We start from the raw sequence: 19,105 nt of genomic DNA on the forward strand, positions 1-19,105 counted from the left end.
CTTAAAGGGATGATGATGATGAGAAGCAAACTTTGATTAACTCTTCTGAAACTATCTGCTTCTTCAATCGTGCTCAATGTAGGTCTTGTGATGACTTTGGTTGATCTTTCTTCGTTTCGACATACTTGTGAGTGATGCAACTAGTTAAATGTAGCTCCTCATTGTACTTACTTCGATTCTTGGATTCCCGAAGGGAATTCAAGATTGCAAAACATCCTTCCATCATGTAGGTTACCCTTCCTTTATGCTCTAGTGCCTTGAGGTAGTAGGATGATTTCTCCTTTGCACTCCTGCGATCTTTCCTTGAAGATATCTCTCTCTATTGCTTACAGCTATTGAACATTTGAAGTCTTTCAACCTAGTAGCATTTTGAATCTTCTTCATGCAATTAAGGTGGTGAGTCTTTAAACACTTTGAGATCTTCTCCTCCTTGATGTTCTTGTGTTTGCTGACGAAGCTTCTTGAAGAGGTTCTCCTTGTATCTTGCTTCATCTCTTGCAAAACAAACAAGCGAGTATCAAATACAATTGATATATAGATTTAATAAGAGCATATAAAGAGAATTCGTCTTCCTGGAGGGACACTTGGAGTTGCTTTTCGCTCTTAGAGAGGAGCTCTTGAAGTTTACTCCACCCTTGATGCTCATGAAGTTGTCCTTGATTTACTCTTCTTCATTTTCTTGAACTTCGCTTATATCCTTCAAATTGTGAAGTTTGCTCATGTAGGTCAAATCATAATATTCACTCATGCGGGTGAGTTCATGAAGTTTGCTCTTATACACCATTTTATGAAGTTCATTCATCCTCAAAATGTAAAGCTCGCTCATATACCTTGGGTTATGAAGTTGAAATTCGCTCTTGAAGCTCTCTACATGAAGTTCGCTTATCTCAAACATGAAGTTAAAATTCGCTTATGTAGCTTGATTCATGAAGTTGATATTCGCTCATGAACCCTTTGAGGATGAAGGTCGCTCTAATTGGTGCGCACATGAAGTTTGTTTCTCTCATCTTGCTCATCAAATTTGTTCTCCCTCTCCAACTTATGAAGTTTGCTTGTGTGAAATTCGTTCCATTTCCTCAAAACATGAAGTTCGCTCCTAATCACTCAAACATGAAGTTCGCTGCAATACTGCTCATGAAGTTACAAAATCCACTCCAATACTCCAACTCATGAAGTTGCAAAATCCGCTCCACTACTCCAACTCATGAAGTTGCAAAATCCGCTCCAATACTCCAACTCATGAAGTTGTCTTAAATGTGAAATTCACTCCAAGATGGTAACTCGTGAAGTTGCAAAAATTCGCTCCAAAGTGGCAATTCATGAAGTTGTAAATTTCGATCTAAGGGGTATGCACATGAAGCCTTATTTCCATTGCCTTGCTTGCTAAGCTTGCTGGTCTTTTCCAAACATGAAATCTGTTCCAAACTCTTCAAACCTGAAGTTTGCTTCAATGCTTTAACTCATGAAGTTGTCTTAAATGTAAAATTCGCTCCAAACTCTTCAAACCTGAAGTTCGCTCCAATACTTCAACTCATGAAGTTGCTTCAAATGTGAAATTCGCTCCAAATTGTGAGGTCATGAAGTAGGAATTTCACTTGGGTTGCTCAACTCATGAAGTATGTTTTTTTCGCTCCACTTGCTAAACTCATGAAGTATGAATTTCGCTCCAACTTAGCAACTCATGAAGTAAGGATTTCGCTCCACTTTTGTAACTCATGAAGTAAGGATTTCACTCCAACTTAGTAACTCATGAAGTAGGGAATTTCGCTCCAACTTAGCAACTCATGAAGTTTGATCTAAAGGTTGAATTCATGAAGTTCATGTTCTCAAATTTGCTTCATTCCTTTATTCCCAACCTCGCTCATGAAGGCTTGAAGATGCAATTCGCTCCAGCCCTCTTGTTCATGAATTTCGCTCCAAAACTCCATCTCATGAAGTAGGAATTTCGCTCCAAGAAGTGAAATCATGAAGTTTGCTCCAAACTGTGAGAGTCATGAAGTTCGCTCCAAAACACAAAGTCATGAAGTTCACTTCAAGAAGGCAAGTCGTGAAGTTCGCTTGGCATTGAATCTATTCAAGGTGATCACCCTTCATTTCTCATTCAACTTCACTCATGTAGGCTTGCTTGTGTATGCTCATTGAAGAAATTTGCTCCAAAAGGTGAAGTCATTAAGTTCGCTTCAAGATGCTAACTCATGAAGTTCGCTTGAGATCATCTACTCATAAAGTTAGGAATTCACTCCAAAAGGTGAAGTCATGAAGCGTGAATTTCGCTCCACTTGCTCAAGTCATGAAGTTTGCTCCAAAACATGAAGTCATGAAGTTGGAAGTTCGCTCCAAAAGGTGAACTCGTGAAGCTTGCTCTTGAGTGTTTGATCGTGAAGTAGGCAACTTCCCTCATTCTTCCATTCCCAACATGAAGAAGCTCGTTTCAAATCTTTCAAGCATGAAGTTCGCTCCAAAAGTCTCACTCATGAAGTTCGCTCCAAGAAGTGAAGTCATGAAGTTCGCTCCAAGGCAGCAAGTCATGAAGTTGGTTTTGTGTAAAATTCACTCCAATCCTCTCATTCATGAAGTTCGCTCCATACCCTTCAAACATGAAATTCGCTTCAATTCTTGAAGTCATGAATTTCGCTCCAAAACATGAAGTCATGAAGTTGAAATTCACCCTGAGGCTTTGAAGATGAAGTTCGCTCCTGAGGTTGGGCTCATGAAGTTCGCTCCAAACTTGCTACTCATGAAGTATGAAATTCGCTCATCTATCACTTACATCCTTGACTTCAATATATAATGACATGGACATCATGAAGTCCTAGAGCAAATTTTAGTTCTTTACATGAGGAGTGTTCATGAAGTGAAATTTGTTCCTCAAAAGTAGCACTTGAAGTGACCTTCTAATCCTTCTTCATTCATGAAATCTGGACTTTGTGAACCTACTTCACACTCGTGCAAGACTATCCACCTGACTCCTAGCCATTTGAGAACCTATATCTCCCTAATGCAAAGGCTAATAGCAAGGACACAACTAACAACTAAGCCAAGACGACTAACCCAGAAAGCAAAAAAAGTGGGTGTCCCCATTTGCAATGGGGCGATGTGTGAATACCTCACAACAAGTCCCAGACAAGGTTGAGAGGTAGGACTAACTAAGATGAGGGCAAGTGCCTTAATCCTATATCATGTGACAACTAGGGGATAAGACCACATGTCTACTAGAAACTTCTAGAAAGATTCACATCTCACAAAGTAAACATGTGAACATGTGCAAAAAGAGCCTAACTAGTTACTAGTTAGATAATGTGCCTTGTTCACACTACAAAGGGGGAAACCAGATAGAAAATACCCCTATTTACACCAACAAAACAAAATGACCATAAATATTACATATTCAAAATACAATTTATGCTAATTTAATATCAGTTTGTCAAAACTTAAATGTCATAATAAATACTCATTTTTCATAAATATTATGAACAAATAAACATCTATTAGTTAAATAGATTAAAATTCAAAATCCAAAAGTAAAACAAATGGGAAAAATAAAGAGAGCAAAGAAAAATAATGGAATTTAAAAGTCATTAAGGTTTTTTGTTTAATGGAGGAAGTGGTAACAAAAGATCTTTTTGATTGTAGGTGCATAAATAATGGGGATAAAGATGGATCAAGGACCCACATAAAATACTATTTATTACTAGGAGGGAATCTGGTAACAATATTGGGCTAGGGCACTGTGGGGAATGAGCCTATAGGGAGAGACATGGGAGTAGCCAGTATGGTGAATCTCCAACTCGAAGTATGTAACTAAATAGGAACAAAACTTGGACAATCAAATTGAAGAGGTTTGCTAATCAAACTCGCCAAAGAAATGAAATCAGAAATGCTCTTAGCCTCAAATCACATCCTTGTTGATTGTCTTGGTGGATAAAAGTTGGAACAAAAACCCTTAAAAAATCACATCCTACCCTTAAAAAATCATGTCTTGTTGATTGTCTTGTCGATTGTCTTGTTAGAGCCTTTACGGGGAGTAAAGGCGAACAAAAACCCTTAAAAAATCATGTCTACAATTTGAAACTACTTGAGATTTGCTTTGGAATCACCACATCATCACTAGAGTCGACGGATTCAATAGGTGAAAGTTGGGAACATTTCAATGGGTAGAAATTTGAACCCCAGTTGAATCCATAGGTGATTCAAATTTCTAGGATGTTTCTTACCCAACATCAGCCTACACATGTGTTGATTCAGCAACTTAACTTTTGCATACATATAATTGCCATCTCCATGTACCCCTCTCCAACCTTTTTTGAAATTGGCATACTAGTACCCATCTTCTCTCTAGTACTAAAGGAGCAAAAATCTGCAAAAAATCGCGAAGTGGAGCCAACCAATTTATTCCTCAAAAAAATCCCGATTCACGAAAAAATTGTTGACCAATTGTTGACCCAATATTCAATGATTTTTCGCATTTAAATCATGTTAACATCGTGTTAAAAGCACCAAAAAAGTGAAAAAAAATCATTGCATAAACTCACAAAACCCTAGAAAACCTCATGAAATTACCAAATTGCTCAAAAATAGGGCCAATTCCGAGACAAAATCAAAGTCAATCAACATGGAAACAATTTGTTATTTTGTTCCTTACTTTTCTTTCCAACCTTAAAAAAACCCTAAATAGAGGAGTGGAAGGAGCAATGGCAATCATCAACCAAAATTGAAAAGGCCTCAATAATCCTAAATCTTGGGGGGCATATGAGATAGTGTCGAACCAGCTGGCAAATCTGCCTAAATCGCAGCTTAGATATTGCTCTCTGCACACCCCGCCCCAAGGATTTTGATGCAAAAACCCCTCAGATGGCACTTTAACAATGAAGGAGCAAAACCCTATAGTTTATAATTTATACTATAAAGTAGTTTTAAAATCTAAACTATTATAGACTATTAATATATATTAATAGTTATATAATAAATTATAAATTAAAAATAATGTAAAATTTATAATGTACATATTTAATTTTTAATATAATATATATAATATTATTTTTTGATTGAGGAAACTTGAGTTTTAGACTAGTCCAAGCCCAAAGAGACCACTTACGGAGGATCTCTTCCCACAAGGCCATTTCTGGGGGGCATCATTCCCTACTCTTCACTTGTTCAAATCCGCGAGCTCAACAATCCAATAAAAGCACAAGGCATTCGAGCTCAGTGGCCCAACGGGGGTTTGAACTTTGGTGCCACCTCACCAACGAAGTGTTTCTACCACAACACTAAACATCCGAAGACATATATAATATATATAGATAGAGATATATGATTTTTAATTTATAATTGATATATTTAATTTTTGCTTAGACAAAGATATACAACTCATTATATGAGCAATATATCCAAAGTGCTCCATGAAATAAATCTGAATGACAATAAACAAACTTACATACTTCTAATAAAACAACCTCCAACACATAATCATTAACATTTGTCTCCACCTTATATAGTAGTTGCAAGCTAGGTATTGCCAAAACTAGTGGCTTGCTAATCTTTTACTTAAACTAAACAAATGCCTTTTGTTGAATTCTACCCTATATAACGGACTTACCAATTGCCTTAGGGAATATAAAGCATTACAATTGTGGAATATGATTTGATAAACTTTCTCAAATATTGAACTACCCCTAGAAAACTCCTTGCCTCGAACTAACCCAATCACAATGAAAGTCTTGGATCACTTCAAAATGGCTTCCACTTTTACTAAATTCCTAACACTAGCTAGATCTCAATTACTTCATAGACTTAGCTAATATTTGATCTGAGACTTAGACAACTACAACTATTTGATGTATTTGGTAACCATCCTTATAAAAAGTTAACTGAATATTTGCCTATGTAATCAGCAATAAGAATATAAACAACAAAAATCTATTTTCGACAATTCATGGGTTAAACTCTATTTTATTTGCTCTATATCTCTATGCTATAGAAATGCCCTTAAGTATTTAAAAAAAAAGTAGTTCTTGTCTATTTTTCTACAACTTTTTACGATTTTTTAAAATCCAACTTTTTCAAAAAATCTTATACTTTTGGTTTGTCAATTTACCCATTTCCTAGTAACTATGGTAATTTCAATTTAAACAAACTAGTAGTCCAAAAAAATTATGAAGTCCTTTAGAATAACCATGAAGCATCCAATAAACTTAAATTGTCAATACATGTAAGGACTGTGTACAATAATGCAATTGGTATGTGTGGGCATAGTCTTCAAAGAGAACATCCTCCATATGCTTGCCATATGGGAAGCCTACTGTCTTAAAATAGGAAGACTTTTGTGTTCTATGCACGCCTAAGAAGTGGAAGTTTTAATTTTCCAGTACAAGCATTACCCCTAGTAGCCTGCAAGTACCACACAATTAGAGCAATCGGATGTTTTTACCAATGCAAGATGAGGCTACTTCTCAAACTACAGTCCCACCCATGCTACCCACCTCAAACATCATAAAAGAGCAACAGATAAGAAAACTATTTAGCTCAAACGCTGTTTATCCACAAAGAAAAGAGAAACATAAACTACCAGATGAGTGAGATGAACATGAAACTCAGACATCAATATCTCAACAAAGGAAAGAAGGTGTTGAATCCTTTCTAGAATTGGATTTTAGCATTGTTCCCACCTTGAGAACCAAGCTCTCTCTAGCCCTGTGGGTGAGCTCAGAGTTCTTGATTTCTAGTCAAGCCTGGGTGAATCTGGACTGCAAATCACAAATCCGGAATGACTTTGTGGGACTTCAATTTTTTTATTTTTTGGTCCTCATCTTCAACTGGTCAAGTCCGACTGTTGCAGAAGGCAATGACAATGAAGAGCAATAGAAGACTGATTGTATTGACTATTACAGAAACAACAAACGCAGGTAGAAACCCTGGGGGACATAGAACAGAAAGCAGAAAACTCTGAAATTGGTGGCAGAAGTTCTGTAATTTGTGATAAAAAGCACCAGTCCTGTGCGAGAGAAAGAAAATCAGAAAGCAAAGATAGCTGTTAGAAGTAGAGTAGGCACAGTAGAATGGTAAGGTCATAATCAGAAACCCTAGACACCAGAAATTAAAAAAAAAAAACCATTGATAACCAAGCTGCTAGAAACTAGAAACCCCAGCCACCATAGATCGAAAACCCTAGTCACAAGAAAAAATCAGAAACTTTAAAAGCATGTTATGTGGTCATCTGAAATTAATTCTTGTTGTTGGATAAAATATGTAGATATTTAAGATTTGTATATGCTTTTTGTACAGAGGTACCCAAAAAGTTTGACTTGTCAGCAGACAAAGATCCCAAACTCAAACAGAACCAGTAAACGAGGCCACTACTATTCTAGCTCCATTGAAAGTACAAATCTGCCTAGTACTATCTCCAAGAAAGTGACGCATAACCAAAATAAAACAAAATCATAAATCCAAAAAAAAATTGAAATGAAACGTGATCTTAGGGTGTGAAAGAACGCCTAGAAATGCTCTACATAGGCCAAGATTAAGCAAAAGAATGCCTACGAAAGCTTTAATGAGGCCAATCTTGGACCAAAAGAATGCCTAGAGATGACTGTACCAGGCTAATATTGAAGCAACAGTATGCCTACAAGTGCTCTAGTTAAGCCAAGATAAAGGAAGGCCTACAAATTCTTAATTAGGCCTAAGATTGAAGTAAAAGGATGCCTGAAACTGCTCTCATTAAGCCAGACTGAAGTAGAAAGGTGTCTACAGATACTTACTAAGGCAAGACCAAAGAAGAATGCCTACAGTTGCATTATTAAGGCTAAGATGTGAGTAGAAGGATGCCTATAAGTGCTTTAATTAGGCCCAGAGTAAAAGAAAAGAATGCCAAGAAATGCTTTAAATAGGCCAACATTTAGGTAAAACAATGCCAAGAAATGCTTTAAATAGGCCAACATTTAGGTAAAACAATGCCAAGAAATGCTTTAGTTAGGCTAATATTGACGAAAAAGAAATCATACAAATGATTTAATTGGGTCAGCATTAGAGCAATTCTTTAATTTGACCAAGATTTAGGTTTTAAAAGGCCTACAAAAGCTTTCATTTGGCGTAACCTACAAATGCCTTCATTACACCAAGGTACAAGAATTTTGAAAAAGCCTATATATGTTTTCACTGGACCTAATTAAAGCACTTATAGGCAGACGATTTACTTAAAGCAAAGATTGAAGCAAGAGAATACCCGCAAATGCCTTAATTAGGCCAAGATTGAACTAAAGAATGTCTACAAATGCTCAAATTGGGCCAAGAGCAGCCCACGCGAGCAAGAGAACAATGCAAAAAAATGCTATTTCAATTACAGTCAACATAATCTAATGCTTTACAAACCTTATTAAATAGAAGAAAAAAAGCCAAGAAAATTTTCAATTAAATAAGACTGGGTTTAAGTTAAATAGGTCAATTACTAATGATTTAAAACCCTTTGAATGAATTATTTTGATGCAAAATACACAGGGGCTTAAGTTACACAGAGCATTATGCTAATTATTCAAAACAGAAACATAGCAAAGAAGAGTGAAGGGAGATTACAGACATTTAACCATCAAGGTGCACTATTCTGGCGATTCTGACGGCGTCTTTCTCGATGGTATTTTTGCAGACCTTGCACCACGATTTAAGGCATGGCATAATCGTTATTGTATCACTTAGGTTTCTTCCATGTTTAGACGCTCGCTAGTTTTACAATACATAGCCGACAATTTCTAAAATTTAACTAAAACGGATTTAATCGCAGTCTAACCTGGAAACTAAATTGTATTTTAACGGAAATACAAATATTTTTTCTGAGAGCATAACATCGCACTCTGCGCATCAAAGAACGGAGAAGCCAAACTCCATTCCTCTTTCCCATGATTTATCATCTTTTATGCATGATAATAAGTAAAGTGATGAATCAATTTTCTATATCTCATGTAATATTATGGATGATTATGATTTCTTGTCTCCATTTACACTGGTATAACCATCTTTAAAAGAATATAAATTATATTATAGATGTTTTATTTATTATTTCATTTTAAAATTATTATTATATTATTATATTATTATATTATAATTAATATTAAATTATTATTGTATGATGATTTTGTAATTAATATTAAATTATTATTAAATATGATTATATTATGATATTCTAATTATTATTAAAATATGACTATAATATTATATTCTAATATTTTCTTATTTTAATATTTCTATTGAATTTTTTATAAAAGTAAAAAAAAATTAATATTAAATAATAATAATAATAATAATAATAATAATTATTATTATTATTATTATTATTATTATTATTATTATTATTTAATATTAATTTTTTTTTACTTTTATAAAAAATTCAATAGAAATATTAAAATAAGAAAATATTAGAATATAATAATAATATTATTATTATTATTATTATTATCATTATATTTTAATATTTGTATTAAACTCTTGATCAAAGTAACAAATCTATTAAGACTACATTATTATTATATAATTATATTATTTTATGTATAAACACTTTCATGCCCTATAATTAATAATACTACATTGAAATAATTACAAAGTTAACTATTGCATGGTGAAAATAGAATTGATTGAGTGGTAGTTGAGAGGTGGAAGTAAAGATATAATTAGCATTGAATAATTAAAAATAATTACAAATTTATTTTATTTGTTTTTCATGCATTTATATGTCACAAACACATCAAATCAAATGCTTCTAGTTAATATTGTAGACTTTTTGCTTCCATATGTAGGTGTAATATGCCTTTGGCATAATGAACCCTCTTAAATTATGATGTTCTATCATGTGATAAGAGTTTGCATTCATATGTACGTGTAATATGCATTTGGCATAATGAACCCTCTTAAATTATGAATGTTCTATCATGTGATAAGAGTGTGTGTAGTCAAATGGTTAAAATAGGTTTATTCTTCTTGTTTTACATATCATTCTAAGCTTAATTTGCATGCCTCAACTACTTCCAAATATAATTAATTGAGATATGCTCTTATATCATTTATACTATGTCTTATCCACATATTATTCATAAATAATATTGTGATTAAATATTAAGATATTAGATTCAAGTTTCTATTAATTGATAAAAGATATTAGGCTAAACACATGTACTATGATCCAAATTAATTACTACAATCTTCTAAATTTTGAGGTAAACATCAAATAATGAAATAATACGGGAGTCCCTTAGTTGTGTTACTTAATGTCATGCCTAAAACATTAGAGTATAATATTCTTTTGTTGTGTTCATGGATTCTTATATTGAATGTTGTAACCATCCATGTTGCATAAAACAATAAAGTTTATTCATCAAAATAATCATGCATTTAATCCAAATAAAATATTTCAATTACAAGTGTGAAACTTGAGGGCATCTTACATTCAATCCAACTAAAATATTCTAAGTGCAAGGTCAAAACAAAATGCATTCAAGATTGAAACTTCGTTATCACACAAATGTGTCAATGGTTTACAATCAATACAACTCAAATGAAGTGCACCAACATACTTCCAACCCAAATGTATTAGTTTGCATTCAATCCAAACAAAGTATTCCATGTTTAAACAAAAAGAGTTTATCAATCGTACAACTTTAATTTGTTTGTAGATTATAAAATATTTGTTCACTCTCACTTATTATTTTTTATTAATGAGCAACTCCATCAAGATTCCAAGTATTGGTTGAGTGACTTAAAAGAATCTAGCTTATTATAGCTCGATACTTATCCCTTGCACCATATTATAAATTTGTACATCATACAACACTTACATTTGCCCCTATCTTTAACAAGGTTGTAGGAAAACAAATGTTCAACTTAGTTGCCCCTATCATGCTACAATCTCAATTAAGATCTCTACCATCTATTCTATTTAAAACAATATCAAACTCAAAAATTTCAAATAAACAAACCATTAAACCAAAAACTATATTTAATAATAATATATTATATTACCTTATATTAAAATTCATACATTGATATTGAATGGATATCAACAAAATACTTTTTTCTTTTCTAAAAATTTAAGAGTAAGAATTTTACCTCAAACAACATGGATAAAATTTCAAAATTACTAGCACTTGATTGTTATTGACATAATTTTGAATAGGGGTCCTATGTATTATTTAGGATACTCATTAAAATCTAAATGATAAAGAAATTTCATCTATTATTCAGGATGCTCATTAAAATCTAAATGATAAAGAAATTTCATCTCATGTTGTAGTTGCAACTACCTTTGTAGATGTGTATGCAAAATGTGAAATCAATAGAATTTTTTTAATGTTATATTATGAAATTTGCATTTAATACTTGCTCTTTGGACCATACATAAGCGTGATAAAAACATAATATAAATATGTCATGGCTAGTCTTAATTGCCCTTACAATTTTATACATTTCATTTGACCAAAAAGGACAATTCTTATGTTGAGACTCTGCTAGATTGACCTCTTTGTCGTTTAATACCAACCAAATGTCATTTATTAAATTAAAAATAAGGATTTGGTTATGTGGTAACTTAGTGTTTTAAATTACCACGTAGCATGCCCTCCATGAAAGCATAATAGCTAGATGGATTTAGTTATTCAATTTCTATTTTATTATAGATATAAGTCTAGTTATGTGGTGATTGTTTGCAATTTTATAATGGAAATTTTTAATATAATGATATGTGGTATATTTCAAACACTCTTATTCATAGAGTATGATATATCAAGTATTGACATTTTAGATCAAATTTTAATATTTGTGTATGTTTACTAGATGGATATCAATTTGTCTCATATCATGGAAAAAGTCATTTAACACCCCTTAGTTATTTTGGCTTGTAGTGAAACCAATAAATTAAAAGACTTCATTGAGGGAGAAAGTAGGAGGGAGTTATGTCCAACCAGCTACTACAATTCATATAAAGAAACCCCTTCATAATGTTGATGCTAATATTAGGATTAATAACTATTTTGAATACATATGTAAGAATAACTAGTTGACTACAAATGTTCATAATTTCAATTATGAAGTGAAGTAGTGATTAAATCATTTATGTGGTATAAATGTTGATTGTGCCTTTTTCATTTGGACGAATTAAGACAAAACATTGGAATTAAGTCCAAGTCAACTTAATACTCTTGTTTTTTAGCAGGTTGAATGTTATTTTCTAAGTTTATTTTAGAGGATTATTTGGTCGTGGTAATGGTTGGAGCTGGACTTGAAGTAAAATTAGAGCACATTCCTTGTATCACTCTTTCAATCATGAATATTTTGTCTTCTTCAATCAAATCACTTTCAAAATAATAACTTTGATCTTATATTATCGTTGCAAATCAGTATTGCATTGTTGTTATGTCCTCTGAGAAGTCATTTAGACTTTTGCATTTAATTAATGGGTTTATTGTTGCAATGAGTATGAAAATTGGACTTCAAACCATTTGTTGAAGATTTATATTAGGTTAAAAAATTAATGCAAAGTCTTTGTATTCCTCAAGTAAAAAATGAATAAAGGAAAATCTCTTTCTATTAGTTCATCGTTCAATATATGTCTTATAGTACATTTGCAATTAGGAAATAAATATCCTTCCTAGTTTTGTATGCTTATTTATTATCTTCTCTACAAAAGTTAAGTTACATGTCACTATAAATTTGAGTATTAAACTTTAAAGCAACAATATAAACTTCATATCCATAGTAAAAAACATATCATTGACATACAACCTTAACTATTTGTTAAAATGCCAATTAACTAAGTTGGGGAAAGGTGCAAAATAATGTAGGTACAATACATAGCATGAAAGATATAACAAATTTTGCCTATGCTAGACAATTAGTGTATGTTCTGTGAGGATGTGTTCAAATCCCCAATTTTTTCACTGGATTAGATAACAAGTAAGACAAATCAGAAAGACTCTTTATTCAAGGGTCATTAACAACATCATAGCCCACTAGTCTCGATACTTTGTCAACTCAAACAACCATGTCACCCCCTAGAGGGCGTCCATTTTTTTGCCTTTTGCCAGAAATTAACTCTAAGTGAATTGCTTCACAATTGAGTAGTTATCTTGGGAGATATATGGTGAGTGATCTTGGGGGTGGATTCTTCCCCACCCTTGCACTATGATATTGAAAATGTTTGGATACTGACTCGGTTCAAGGTTTCTAGTGCTAAAGTTTTTAATCAGGCTTTTGTTTGGTCTTCAGTGATAAACTCCCTCGGGAGGCTTCCCAACCTTTAGAACAAAGGCTTTACATATCTTAAAGATACTGGGGGAAGGCTAATCACTGAGAAAAACCATTGAAGTGGACTTTCGTCAGCCTCCACATTTGATTGTAGTGGATTGGAATACTTGGTGATAAAGTCATTTCCCACTTAGGTCATTCCCCTCTCACTGACCATTAATGGCGCTCTAACAACAACTCAGGAGGGCAGGCCTACTAAAGGATTTAAATGCTTGAAATAAAGAAAGCATAAGAGTGGTTTGGCTTTTTGGTCACCCAATTAAGGGGAGAGCATATACCTTCCACTTTTGAGACAAAGCAAACAAGTTCTTTTTAGCTTTCAAAGCAATGATTTGCTAACTTCTACTTGGAGATTTTGCTCCAAAAAAGCATGGTGTTCTTTTTAACTTTGCATAGCAATGATTTTCTATCTAAAAATGGAAATTCTGGTCAACAAAAGAAATTGCGATATTGGTCAACAAAAGTAAAGTCGATGAGTGAAAATTTTCCTTTTGCCTTGCACAAAAATAAAGATGAGGTTCTTTTATTCTTTGCAAAAAAAAAATCAAAATGAATCCTTTTATGCACCAAAGGAAGGTGAAGTTCTTTTTACCTTTGCAAACTGAAAAGTAAATTTGTTTTGTTCTTTTTAAACCCAAATTGAAGTGTTTTCCTAACTTGCAAGAATGAAAAATTCGCTTTGTTGTTCTTTTTATCCATGCAATAAAGAAAAGATTGAGTTTTGTTTTAAACACCAAAAGGAAAGCGTGAAATTCATTTTATGCATCCCAAAGAAATCATGAGATTCATTTTAAGCTTTTGAAAAAAAAAAAAGGTGAGTTCTTTTTACTAACTTTGAAAGAAAGCAAAGAAAAATAAACTAACTCCTTATGTTCTTGCATAAAAACGTTAGCACCTGCACATAGTCAGTTAGCAAGAAAAATCAAAATCATGATGGTGGGCTTCACAAGCCTAAATTTTTCTTTCTTCGGTTACAATTTTGTCTTTTTCTCTGTCAGAGCTATGCGCTAGCCCGGTGCATAGATGCGCTACAGAAAAGTGCAGATGTGCTACCCTGTCTATCGAATGCACTATACTGGTTACCGAATGCGCTATGTTGTTGTTCCAATGCACATAATAAAACCAGAATGTTATGCGCTATCCTAGAGTCTATATGCGCTAGGGAAAGAGTCTGATGTGCTAAACAGTACACCAAAAGCGCTAATGAAAGGTTCCAATGTGCTAATGAAAGGGTCCAATGCACTAATACAACTTTTTTGCTTGCTTGCAATCTTGATCCTGCATCAAAAACAATGTGATTAATGGGGTCCGACCCCACGGTGGGCACCAGAAATGTGTGCGGGAAATGTGGGAAACATAAACATAAAATTTTGATTTCAAAGTGTCCACACACCAATGGGACTCTTGGTGCAAGTTATAGGAGCTATATTGAATAGCTCAAATTCCCAAGGGGTGTTCCATTGTTCTCTATCTCACAGGATCCATGAAGTCAATGTCATTGCTCTTAGATCACTGAGCAAAGTGACTTAGGAATGACAACTCCAAGAACGAGTGATGTTTGATTATAAGCATGAATGCATTCCTATATATGTATGATATTGAAACTAGAATGATTTAAACTAGTATGAATATGATGCTATGATAAAGATTAGTAATCCTATCCTAACAAGATATACTAGTCTAACATGGATATGCTATGATATTAAAATGCTTCTAAATGTTTTATGTGTTTTAGCAAAGAGAGGCTTGATGCTTAGTAAAATGACTATAAATTAGATGCAAGAAACTTGGATGATATGAAAATGAGATAATGAGAGCTCTATTTATAGGGAAAATAGGGCAATGGATGGTCAAGATTGGATAATCTTAGCAAGGGCCAGGATTGAAAGTTATCAATCCATGTTTACAATTCTCACCAATGAAATGGTTACAATTGTCAACAAGAGGTTGCTTGAGAGGAGATGAAAGAAGCATTTAATGCTTGAGGAGACATGAAGGTTACCTTAGGAGGTAAGGGTGAAGGTTAGGTTAGGGTTATCCATTGGATAAAGCTTTTATCCAAAGGATAAACTCTTGTGCAAGGGTTAAAGGGATAACCAAGGTTAAAGCCATCAATGCTTGATGAGACCCTTGGGTTAGATGAGGGTTGAGTTAGAGAAAGTCTCTAATCATACAAGAAGGTTGAGTTTAACCATTAATGGTTATGTAAGAGCCTTTAATGGTTTGGAAGACTTTGAGGGTTTGAGAAGTGACTTCCCTTTGCTTAGGGATGTGACAATATTTAGGAGATGGATTAGGCTAATTTAGAAGTGATTAGAAGAATCTAGAAGGGGTTTAGGAGGCAAGTGGGAGATGTAGGAAAATGCAAGTGGAGGGAAAAGGAATTTAATTAAAATAAAATTACTTTATTTCAATCAAATAGATGCAACTTGCATAGATACAAGTGGGGGATTTAAATAAATAAATTAGATTTATTTATTTGCAAGGATCAATTTGATTAAATGTAAATTTAATTAAAAAGGGAGAAAGGGGAATTAATTAAATAAAGTGATTTATTTAATTAAAGGCTAAAAAAGGTTTAGGTGAACTTAATTAAATAAATTGAGCAATTCATTTAATCAAATAGATGAATGTGAAGAAATTAATTAACTAGAATTTAATTAATAAGGGGAATGAGGTTAAAATGAATATTAAATATTCACTTAGGAAAGTGGTCAGATTTATACGTCTACAAGAAGTGTTGAATGGTTAGCTACAACAAGCTCATATCTAGAGGGAGCAACTCAAACACTAATGATGTTGTTGCTAGTCCATTTACTTGTGTTATGATTGTTCTTTATGTGTGTTGATGATTGGATTATTTACTATCTTTGTTGACTTCTACATCTGATGGTTTCCTTTATTGTGTCCTCTAGAGTATAAAGACTACAATAAGATTTATTGAGGTTAAGACTTAAAAATGTAGTTTCCCCATTTCACTCGCTAAAAATTCCAAAATAAGGATCCATACTTAAGGTTGAAATGACATTGATCACTTCCTTTCTTAGTTTTGAAACCACATAGTGGTTAGTTGCAGAAATAACCCATTTGTCATCCCCCATAATTCTCACCACATTATATAAGAATATCGCCAAAAGCATTGCGTCATAGATGTGAGTCTATTGTAGATGAATAATCCCATTGATTTCCTTGATTACATTCCCTTCCTCATCTATGTCAAACTTGAAGATCAATCAAAGCTAGATCTCTACCTTAGGAATTGATTTTAACCACATCTTTGTTTTCCAACTAATTGTGATTAGAGAAGCCACTGCTCCGATTACAAACTATGAATCCAAATAAATATCAATCAAGCTCAACCTTTTACGCATCCACTCCCAAGATTCCTATGATAATGCAATGGGGAATTGTAATAATAAATTATCCAACATTTCTCTGTGGAGTTCAGAAAAAGGGCATTGGAAAGGCCCAATGAACCCTATTTTGATCGGTCTATCCCAAATTAATATCTTGTTGTGTAGCACTGAACATGTGAATGCTCTGGCTTTTGGGAGGACATCGAAGTTCCAACATAGATGAAAGGACCAGTGTTGTAATTTCAGGAGAAGATGAACACTTTTCACTTTGTTGAGAGTAACAAGTGTTGACAATGATGTCCATCTCATCATTCTTATTGACATCCTCTAATTTTGAGTTCCCCATTTCTTCATGTTCAACATTCTTTCCCTTTGTTTCATAGGGTATCCGTACGAGCTAGTAGCATATCGAGACCTATCACTATATGGTACCCAGATCCCACAATATACCTTCACTTGGTTCCATTTATAGATCTATCTCTAGATCCAGTGAAAGATCCATACCCAAAAGTAAGGGCAGGGAAAGGGATAGGGGTATAGGTAGTTTACTTAGTGGACTAAGCTCAAGTGGATTCATAGATTATGTAGATTAATCCAAATGACATTCAAAAAGGTATGGGAGTCTAATTCTTGCTTCCTTGTGGTGTCCTTAGGTGCTTCTTGAGTCAGGGATTGATAAGGGTCTTGTCAACATGTATCTTTGGGGATCCATCATGTCATGGTCCTGCGAGGTCATCAAGTGCAAGAGCCTTCATTGTGAGAGTGACATTTGCATTTCAGGTAAAATATTTTGGGATCTCTCTCTTAATCCCATGTAACGAACTTCTATTTGTTGTAATTTGAGTCAAAATTTCTACGATTGCTATCAATTTCGATTCATTCATAAATTAGGGTTGCACATATCAATCTCCAAGTTTTTTCTTAGCACAAGCCCAATTTTTGTTAAGCACTCATTTGACTGGTACTCCAATGGAAGGTTGTATAACTTAAACCATGTCAATTCCTCTACAAATTAAGTCCTTCTAGGATAGAAATTTGAGCAATTCATTATATATGGTGAAAAAACATATGTTTTTGATTGTATGTGCATGAAATTTTCTACAACATCAATTTCAAGCATTTCAATATATATGAGTACAAATAAAATAAAATTCTTGTAGCACATTTGAGTTTCTATTCTTGCTCAACAAGAAATTGGAGGATTTCAATATATATGGTGAAAAAAAAAAAAGTTTTTTGATTCTATGTGCATGAAATTGTTCTATAACAAATCTGAGCCTTTCAATATATATATGACGTTCTCAGTGTTTGAATATTGTTTAGTAATTCCTCCCACTTGCATAGTTTTATGCTTTTAGTTTTTCAACTTTATTTGGGATGATTATGCATAAAAGTTGTTTTAGTTTTTTAGTTTTAGTTATTTGCTTTATTTCTAATTGTTAAAAAATCTCATACCCCACTGCATGTGAGTGGTCGTCAATATAAAAACTAACCCATTTTACTCATTGATGCATCATAAACCTCACCATAAGATGGCATCAAGCCTACTTTCTCTTTCCTTTGAGTTCCACAAGTGTAGTAATTGTATTCATATTTTCATTGCCTATTTTGAAAAAGATGATACATAACTTGTTTTTAACTTCCTTTTATAACCTCCCTTATTCAATGCCATTGCAACATCTCATATAATTTCAGAGAATAATAATAAACAATATCTTGTAGCTCATCATGGGTGTCCAACTTACCTATTTCAAGAACTTTGGAGATTCAACATTATACATTGGGATTGTAATTAAATATTAGACTATCTACACAAAAATTTAGAGAGAGACTCATTTAATAGCATTTGGAAGCCTTGGCAAATAGTTTCCTAACACCTCACTTGGTATGACCAATCTCTTTAGCATGGTCTTAATTTCTCTATCTCTTCCATTTGGTGGAACAAGCTATTTTAGTATAATGAATCCCCTTTACTCTTCATCAACAAGTTTAAAGGAAAGAGGTTTGTTAGGAAAGGCATCTATATGTTTAAAGAATTGAGGGACCTCCCAAGCTCCAACAAACATCGTGAACCCACCTCAAACATAAATTTGTCCATAAGGCATTTGATAAACAAGCTTCCCATGATATTCAAGATCTAGTTCCTTCTTTTGTCATACCCAAATTATCCTCCTATCAACATATTTTTGAAAGACAAGATGTTGTCCAATACTTGTAGTTTCCTCTTATTTCCCATTAAATCCATCTACTACCTTATACTCCTTTATTTAAAAATTCCAAAAAAGACTAAATGACAAGTGGCATTATAAATTACCCTACATTATGTGGATGGATCTCAATAATGAACTCTAGAAATCAAATGTTTATTGGTATTCCTAACTCACATATACATGATTACTCTATGCCAAACTTCTCAATGGTTGATGTATAAGATTCATTCAACCCACCAATCTTGTCCATTATATAGCAAG

General features: G+C 33.3%; 1 long non-coding RNA gene across 1 annotated transcript; it reads right to left on the bottom strand.

Annotated features, from left to right (window-relative positions):
* Window positions 1–6,174: 6,174 nt before the first annotated feature.
* LOC131074609 (uncharacterized) lies at window positions 6,175–8,969 on the bottom strand. Its single transcript, XR_009113085.2, has 2 exons — window positions 8,570–8,969; window positions 6,175–6,387 (listed from the first exon to the last, which is right to left on the bottom strand). It is a non-coding gene; the product is annotated as an uncharacterized LOC131074609 (long non-coding RNA).
* Window positions 8,970–19,105: the final 10,136 nt, after the last annotated feature.

Source organism: Cryptomeria japonica, chromosome 8, assembly GCF_030272615.1.
Source record: "Cryptomeria japonica chromosome 8, Sugi_1.0, whole genome shotgun sequence".
Taxonomy (NCBI): domain Eukaryota; kingdom Viridiplantae; phylum Streptophyta; class Pinopsida; order Cupressales; family Cupressaceae; genus Cryptomeria; species Cryptomeria japonica.